This window comes from Oxyura jamaicensis, chromosome 13, assembly GCF_011077185.1.
Source record: "Oxyura jamaicensis isolate SHBP4307 breed ruddy duck chromosome 13, BPBGC_Ojam_1.0, whole genome shotgun sequence".
NCBI lineage: Eukaryota > Metazoa > Chordata > Aves > Anseriformes > Anatidae > Oxyura > Oxyura jamaicensis.
Genome location: NC_048905.1, coordinates 7,059,831 through 7,068,705, shown reverse-complemented (window position 1 = coordinate 7,068,705; position 8,875 = coordinate 7,059,831). Strand labels below are relative to the sequence as shown.

Here is an 8,875-nt window from a genome sequence, read left to right as displayed (position 1 = left end):
CACCGGCCTCGTGTCTCCCAGGGAGATCTGCCCCAGCTCGCCCTGCGATGAAGGAGGAAAGCCCCAGGCTGTCTGGAGGCACCTGCAAACCCAGGGCTCTGCGAGCTCCCGTGGGACCACCTCGTCACCCTGCCCCCTGCCTGCATCCTCGGTGATGCTGCTGGAGACAAAAGCTGGAGACTCCAGCCGGGGCTTGGAGGCATGGGGAAGGGGGGCAGGTTTATTGCAGGGTTAATAATTGAAGAGGACAAAATGAAATTCATGGCACTGAGAATCTGGGAGATTCACAGAGAGTTGCATTTGCCCACTTCCAGCCCAACAAACGGCTGCAGCCAAATCCTGTTGCTCTCCCCACCTTGCTCCTCCAAGCCCCCACATTTCTGCTTCTTCCCCTCCTCTCTGAGGCCAAGAAATGGGCTTTTTCCAGATGTGATATCCTGGCCGAGCAGATTTAGCACTGAGAAGGGAACAATTTGCAGCCCGGATGACTTCCCTGGGTTGAATGAATCAAATCCAGCAGCAGCAATGCTCTCGGCTCGCTGCTGCTGCGCGTTCACGGCTGCGTGCAGCGGTGGGTGAACACACGTACACCAACAGAGGCCACACACAGGAGCTTGGCACAACTCTCTGATAATAAATTGTGCAGAGAACAGCAAGAAAGGGAAAAAAATCCTGACTTTGATGTGCGGGAGTGTGTGCTATCTTCCATCTCCATCGCAGCATGCGTCCCGGAGCGGTGCTCGTTCTGCAGAGATGTGGACGGACGCTGCAAATGCGGAGAAAATGGATTGAGCTGGAGATCAGTGCAAGGCGCATCTGGGTGGAAAACTGGGGGGACTCAGGAATTCCTTGATTCATCGCAAAATGACGGGTGCCACTGCCAGCATGGACTGAAAATTCAGCTTGAGCAGAGGTGGAGAAACAAGGGGCTTCAGAGGAAGTGCAGAGGGGTCCCAGCTCCTCACCATGGCAGAGTAAGGCAACTCATTTAGAAAGGAAAAAATTGAAATACTTTGCTAATTAGCTGCTAACTTGTTAATTAGCAGTGTCTGGACAAGGAACTCACTGCCACTGGAAGCTACCTGAAGCAAATCTGACCCAGCTAGGGCTCCAGTTTTGGCTCCCAGCAGTGTCAGCCCATTCCTTTCATGGATGAACGATGATTTATCACAGGAGAAACTTGGTTTCCAAATCCCACTCCGCTTAAGAGGAGGCACTCTGGGCGCTCACTGCTCCAGTGCTAGTAAGACGGCACCAATTTCCAGGCAGAATTTCACGGTCTCCTCTTCTCCACTTGCTGCCCACCAATGTCCTCCTTAAACGGTGCCGAGGTTCATCCTCCCTGCGCTACAAGCAGCGGCTGGATTCCCGCTTAGCAGCTCTGAAATATTGCTGTGAAAATCAAGGCTATGAGCTGCCTTATCAGGAGAGAAAAACACTGGGAGGACTGATGCCGCACAGCCCTTGAATAACAGAATTTCTCCTGCAAGGCAGGAGCCTGCAGCACCACATAGGAGACTGTGGCATTACCAGGAAAGCACAACTGCTGTCCAAGCAAGGAAAAGCCACACAAGGCTCTTCCGAGAGCAGTTTGTGTTTTTTTTCCAGCCCTGAGCAAGGTGTCTGTGCTGAGGGCTCCATGCTGCTGCGCTCCCATCACACTCGAGCTGTATCCACAGGGGTTTGCTTTCAGCGACCGCACGCTCAGCTCCTTCAGTCCGAGGATGGTGTCTGTTGCCTTGAGCAATACATAGGTGGGGAAGCCCAGGCAGTGAGCTCAGTAAAAACCCTTTTTGGGGCACAAACCCAGCTCCTGATGCATCATTCCTCGCAGCGGCAGCTCGCGTGCTTTTTTTAGCCGGAGGAGGTCGCAGCGGAAAATTTTATGGTATGCTTGTATGCATACACACATAATGCAACAGAGATTTAAGAAAGCAGTATCACACAAAGCAAGAACAGTATGCATTATTCATCATCAAGGTAACACTAACAAGATGAGAACATTTAGTTGTTAAATGTTGGAAAACAGGGGAAAAAAAAAGGGGGCATTGCCTTGTAAAGAGCTTGGTAACTGTGTCCTACAAACCCTTTTTGCACTCAGACCGAGATGCCACGTGGTTGAATGATGCTAGTAAGATGAAGCCAAAGGAAGGTCTGAGCATACCTGGGGGACAGAAGGCTGTCCCACGGGAGAAGCCAGGGGCCAGGGGAGGAAGGGTGAGATTTGAACAGACCTGGATGTGCCCAAGCCCAGGTGAGTGGCCCCAAGGTCCTGTCACAGAGCCCTGCCCAGGGGGTTCCTCCCCGCACCAACCACCAGCTCTGTTCCTCAGTTTCCCCACAGCGAGGTGCAGATAACCACGGAAGCATCTCGTGGGTGTTTCCTCCTTCAGCACAATTTCAGCATGAGGCGTTTGCTGGAAGCAGGCCAGAAGGCATTTTTGATCCTGATGCCATGTCACTGCTTTGCTTCTTCTGACACTGGGGTTTCCAGCCAGAGCATCCTTAGCCAGGGCCCTCGGTGTCCGTGGGACCAGAGCAGGGTGACAAGCACAACGCCACGGGGACAGCCAAGGGAGGGCTGTCAAGGTCTGTGGCTACACAACAGTCAACAAGACATATGCCCTCAGGCAGACCTCAAATATTAAATTCCCCAGTGTAGCGGAGTTCCCAGCTTTAATAATTATACTTATCCAGTTCAGCAAAGGCCCTTGAAATCTTTTGATGGAAAGTGCATAATTTAAGTGCAAGGTACTTGTATTGTTGTTAGTGGTTAGTGGTTAGATCTGTGCCAGGTCTGCTCTCCTTTAACATCTTCATTTGATCTGAAAGAGGGAGGGTAAAGAGCATGTTAATTAAATTTGCAGAGGATGTGAAATGGGAAGGTGCTGCAAATCCTGGTGAGGACAAAGAGCTAAAAGATAATGCCCTGGGAAAGAAGGGTCAGGCATAGGAAGGAAATAGCCAAATGAAATTCATTCTGAACAAATGCAAAGTAATCCAGCTGGGGAAATATAATTTAACACCATGGAGACTGGGAGAGAGACATTTGGAAAGCAGTAATACTGAGAGAGGCCTAAGGGACAGCAAATTACATTGGGATTTGCGATACATGATGGTGGGCTGCAGAACAGGCTACAGGCAGCTCTCGGGCTCTGGAGCAGGCAGACGGGGAGGTTTTGTGTTTTCCTGCGTGGGCTGCCGCTACATGTTACGCTAGCACGGTATGCTGAGATGCTATGGGGCCAAAAGGTCCCGTCACTTAATTTTGGGGATGTTTGAGCTTGAGGCAACCCAGGGCAAGTTTGGGCCCACAGCGGAGCATGGGAAGCAGGAGCACCTGGAGTCCCCAGCGTCCCCTTCCCTTCATCTCATGCTTGGACCAGGCTCTGGGGAACAGCAGTGCCTCCAGGCATGCCAGCTCCGAGCTGGGCACATCTCAGCTTCAGCATCCCCGGAGCTCGAAGATGGTCCTAACCCGGGGCCAGCTGCTCCCAGGTAACCACCTGCAATGGGACCATAGCACTGTGCCGTCCCTGTGGTGGTGAACCCACCATGAGGGCTGGTCCCTTGTCTGTCTGGGACATGTTTTGGCTCTGGGGCCACTTCTGCTGTTTGTTTTTTGATTGTTTTTCTGCTCTGCCCATCCTGTTTGGCTCTGCTGCCCTGGTAGCGCGATGCCCTGGCATTGCATCCCTTGATGGGTCCTCCCCTGCCTTTGCCGTGCATGGGATGTGCTCCACAGCCTCCTCCAGGTGGTGAACATCAGGCACCCAGCGGGGGCTCCAGGTTGTGTCCCAGGGTAGTGGCTGCATCTCAGGGTCTCCCAGCTCCCAGTGTGCAGTGGTGCTGGCAGGGCTGGGGAGCTGCAGGTGTGACGGGGTCCGTGCCGATGCTGCTCCTGTTGCTGGCTCTGCCCGCAGGACCCAGCTTGCTCCCATCACGCCCAGGCAGCCGTGCAGAGCAGACAGCTCCATTTAAGACGCACAGCAAGTTTCCAAGAAATCATGCTGTCTTCAAAGCAAGCTTGGCATGAATATTTCAGTGCAGCTGCTTGGCCCCGGGTACCGCACCGTGTTTCCAGGAGCACTCATTACAGGGGGATTTGTGCGCAGGGTCCCCACCTCGGCTCAGCCCCGTGGCCAATGCCAGCCCGGGGGCACCGCGGCAGTGCCAGCAGTGCCGTGACCCCGATGCTGCCCAACCCAGGCTTTGCCTTGGGATGCTGGGGCAACCCTGGGGGCCTCGCTCCATCTCCCCCCGTGCACACAGCAGCACCCAGGAGCTCCTGCTCCCAGCCCCGGGGCCGCGCAGGGGCTGTCACGCTCATTCTGTAGACAAGTCCCCATGCCAAAGCCGCAGCTTGGCAGCTCGGCTGCATCCCTCTGCGTGTGGCTCCCGTTCATCACCCTTGGCTCGGTGCGTGGCTCCGTCTCCAGCCCCTGCCGCCGGGGGGGCCGCGCCGCTGCCAGCTCCTGCCCGTGCTACAAGAGGCAGCTCGGCAGCAGAGCCACACGTCTGCGGGGACGGGGGGACGCGGGAGCGCATGGAGGGGCAGGACCGCGGGGGACCCATGCACCGTTCATTAGCCTTGCTCTGCCTGTCCTAATTGCCAGTTCAGGCTGAAACAATTGTGTTAGAGGCTGCTCTGCCTAATTATTATTGTTCTTCTAAAAATAATGGGGGAGGGAGAGGAGGGGAAAAGGGGAAGAGGGAAGTGGGGGGCAGAGGAAAGGGGAAAGCAGGAGGAGAACGGATGCGGCAGCTCGCAGACTAAGTGACTTGTTTAATGGCTGTGAGCTCCGAGGCTGGTAGGGAATAAACAGGTCTGAAATTGGTCAGCCCCCACCCCTCCTCCTGCCTCCCCCTCTCCTGCGCACTGTGTTTATTTCCGAGTGATCAGAGGGAGAATAAAAGCCCATCTCGTGTAATAGAGGGAGAGGATTTAATCTGTGTGCCTGGGACTTCAGTAAACTGCAAGCATCGATCCAAGCCGGTGGGGAAAGAAAAGAAATTTACAGCCCAATAAAAGTATATTAAAAAACTTCCCCTGCCCTTTCGCCCAGGCGTGGGCGATGCCGCGGGGCTGCTGGGGGCAATGCCACCAGCCCCCAGGGGAGGAAGCCCACACGTGCGGCCGGGGGGGGGGGGCTGCAGGGCCCCAGGGGACAGGGCTGGCCCCGGGGATGCTCGGGGCCAGGGGGCTGCGAAGCGGAGGGGCTGGCAGCCAGTCTGACACTTAAGGAATTAGCTCTGCATCATTTGGAGTTTTCTGCTCTACTAATTCTCGTCCAGCTCCTTATTTGTGTCTTTTATTTTTTTTTTCATTTTCTTTTTCTTTTTTTCTTTCCCCCCACACTTTAAAGGGGAAGCATCCCGGGTTGTGGGCACCTCATGGGACCAATGCTGCATCAACCGCCCCGAGCACGCTGGCAGCAGAGCATCCGCTTCCCTCCCCATGGGCTGTGCATCCTCCGGCAGCCTCCTCCCACCCCATGGGCTGTGCATCGCCTTTCCTTCCCTGTGCACAGCACCCAGACCCTCCCGCAGGCACCACCCCACCTGCTGCACATCCCCACGCCCCAAATCTGGGGAGAATGCCATTGCCAGGCTCAGCAAAGCAATCCACCCAGCTCTGGCTTTACCCTTTGGTGTTTGCTTTGGACTAACATTTGAGGTCTCGGGTTGTGCTGGCCCGTCGGTTGATGAAAACGGAATTTCAGCTGTCTGTTGACTGAGGGTGCACTTTAGACTTTGGCAGGGGGAAGGAGGGAATGTTTGATCAGAGGTTTGCACTCACCGTGTGCGAGCACTCGCTGCCCCTGCCCGAATCCCAGCTGCCTGCCCCTGCTCACGGCTGCGGGGTGGTTCCCAGTCCCCTCAGGGCCAGGCCACAGCTGCCTCCGGCACATCACTCCGTGCTGTCCAACCTTTATATGTTTGCCTTCCCACCATGAGAACAAGCCGAGGACACAGCGTTCCTACAACCCCAATCATTTCCCACCCCTTACCCACCGGAGTCCAACACTGCTCGGCCCATTAACCAGCCCAGTTAACATAGGAAATCAGTGAGATTTAAAACAAACAACAAACAAATGACTCCTCGCAGAGGTGTTGTCCCACATGAGGACAAGTACCAGGAATTCCCTGCGGTTGGCTTGCAGCACCCTGTTGATTCTGCATGGCTACCCTCCAGCCACCACTGTGATGGGCAGGTAGGTAAATAATCCCTGCTCTGCCTATCTTCCCAGTACCCCAGCACTGCAGGCAGGGCACCCAGCCCACACAAGAGAAGCTGCTGTGGATCCTCACAGCAAACTTTCTTTGCTGTGAAAGTTGGGATTCCTGCATGCACAGATTGGGTCTCTTGTGCAGGCTGGACTGTGCTTTGCCATCCCTTCATAGGATGCCAACCCTCCTTAGGCAAATTTCTGCCCTGAAGGAAAGGGAAAGACAATTTCCCTATATTAAGCTACAGTTTTAGTGGCGCAAATGCTCTTTTATGAACCACTTAAGGCTTGTTTCCATATGCTCTGCCTGCCCGTCGCAGATCTCCACTGCTGCTGGAGCAGCAGGCAGCTGGCTCCAGGCTCCCCAGTGCCTCTGCGTGTGGGGCTCACAGCCTGTGTCCCTCCCTCTTTCCTGGGTTTGGAGGGCCAAGGAGGGCCAAAGAGATGCCTCCTCGTCTGGCTGCAGGTTCTGCTGGCGTCTGGGTGTGATTGTCCCAGCAGAAGGGGTTGTGGGGGCAGCGCTGACAGGCAGGTCCTTGCTGACGGTGTCCGGGGACTGTCCTCATGTTCCTCCTGAGCCACGGCTTCACGGGGTCAAACCCCGCACCCTGAAGGTGCAGCAGCTGTGGGAGCATCAGGAAGCAAGGAAAGCATCATCCCCTGCTGGATAAATAGATGGTTTCTCGTAAGGAGACTAAATAGATAAGAGCTCTTTGGCCTTGAACAGTGATGACTAAAGGAGGATGTGATTTGAGTTTTGTAAAGCCATGAATAGCACAGGGAAAGTGATTAGTGAGTGATTATTCATGGCTTCTCATTATATACGAACAAAATGAAACTATCCTGCCTGGCGTTTAAGACAAACAAAAGGAAGTACCTTCTTTCATGGCACATTACTGCACAGAGGAGCTCGCTGCCATAGGGCGCCTCCAGAAAGGCATTGGTACACCCACGGAGGGCAGCTCCGCCCGCAGCTATTAAACACCAATCTGTTATAACCTGCTGTGTGGGAAGCCAGGGACAGCTGGAGAAATCACCCCAATGTGCCCAGTTTCTCCCTTTCTTCCCTAATTACCAACTCCTGGCAGCAGAAACCTTTGCTCTGAGTCCGTGGGGCCATTCCTGTGCCCTCCGATGTGATTATCTCTGCGTGTGCAAGTCATGAAGCAGGCAACAGAAACCAAACGGAGGGGGGCCGTGGCTATGAGCAGCTCTCGAGATGGCAGAAGTGACAGTAATCAAGATGTTAAGTGACAAATGCCTGAGTGTGCAAGTCGTCGGCTTGCGTGCAGAAGGTCAGCACGGGTGGAAGCAGCTGCTTGGCAGGGGACAGTGGCCCCGACACCCCCAGCTATCTGGAGGAGCTGGGGATGGAGGAGCTTCCAGTAGGGCAAAGGAGAGGAGCTGCTGGAAATAATGGGTGGACAGAAAGTGTTCCTTCTTCAGTCATTTGCTCTGGTGGCACTCAGAAAAGAGCCAAGGCTGGGGAGCTGGAGAGCCAGGAGCCAAGGAGCATTTACAGCAGGAGCTGCAAGGGGTGCCCAGCGCCACACACTTGGTGGCCCAAGTTAAATGGCAAGGAGATGAGGGCAGGTCTAAAAAGGGGGGAGAAGACAGCAAGGAAGGAACAGGGAGGAAGCCGAGGAGGCTGGAACGGGTGGAGGCAGAGGTGTCTTCATCTGCAGCAGCCAAAAGGCCCGTCAAATAAGGGGGTCAAAGACACAGGGGGTCTCTTACCCTTGTGTCCTAACCACGCGTGCTAAGGAGTATAGCAGCCTAGTTTCCAGGACTATTAGCATCACCTGGGCTTCGCAGCAAGCTGTGGAAACTGCTCTGCAGACTGAGGTGCAACCGAAAGAGGATCTGCATCCTGCAGGAAAGAAGTGGAATCTTTGGGTCCTTCTCCCATGGACAATACCCATGTTGTGGCACCAAAATCCAGAGACAGACTGCCCCCATAGGATGTGAAACTGAGTCAGAAGACTGCTTTTTGTTTGCAGCTGGCCTGGAGCGTGCTGTGGTGCTTGTGCCCTCCAAGGCAGAACCGGCAAAGGGACGCCTCTGAAACGTCTTAGTGGGTTTGACAGCAACCTCCCTGCTGGTTTTGTGGGGGCTTTGTTGGGGGCTACAGACCATTGCAATGCTCTGACTCCAAAAACACTGGAAGTAGAGCTTTGATTTTCCTCGGTGTCAATTAAAGGTTTAGCACTTTCAAAAGAATTTTGCCTTTCCTGGTCATTTTTTGACATAAAGAACTGCACAGGACATCTAGTGTTGGCCAGCTTCATCGGTTCCTTGAGCCGAGGTGATTTTGCAAGGATTCAATCCAGCTTATTTCACTCAGGATTTGAAGAGACACTTGGCCCTTAGCTGTGTGTTTGAGACCTTTGGATTGACTGATGGATTGACTCGGGTAAATCTTTGACCGAGCTGGGTGCCCTCATTGATGCTCAACCTGCTGGGGTGCTAAGTACCCGTTGGAGGAGCAGGTCCTGACCTCCCCAGGGCCACCTGGCACAGCTCAGCCCTCTGGAGCTGAAGGATCACAGAGGGACGCTGATGTTTCACCAGCAGGATCTGGCACAAGGGTGGGGGGCTCAGAAGGTCCATGAAAACGATGCCAAGCCAGCAACAGCCATCCCTAA

The 8,875-nt window shown here is 54.4% G+C and overlaps 1 long non-coding RNA gene across 1 annotated transcript; it reads right to left on the bottom strand.

Moving 5' to 3' along the window:
* Nucleotides 1-200: 200 nt before the first annotated feature.
* Nucleotides 201-5,976, bottom strand: LOC118174045. The gene is made up of 2 exons (XR_004754514.1): nt 5,801-5,976; nt 201-2,825 (listed from the first exon to the last, which is right to left on the bottom strand). It is a non-coding gene; the product is annotated as an uncharacterized LOC118174045 (long non-coding RNA).
* Nucleotides 5,977-8,875: the final 2,899 nt, after the last annotated feature.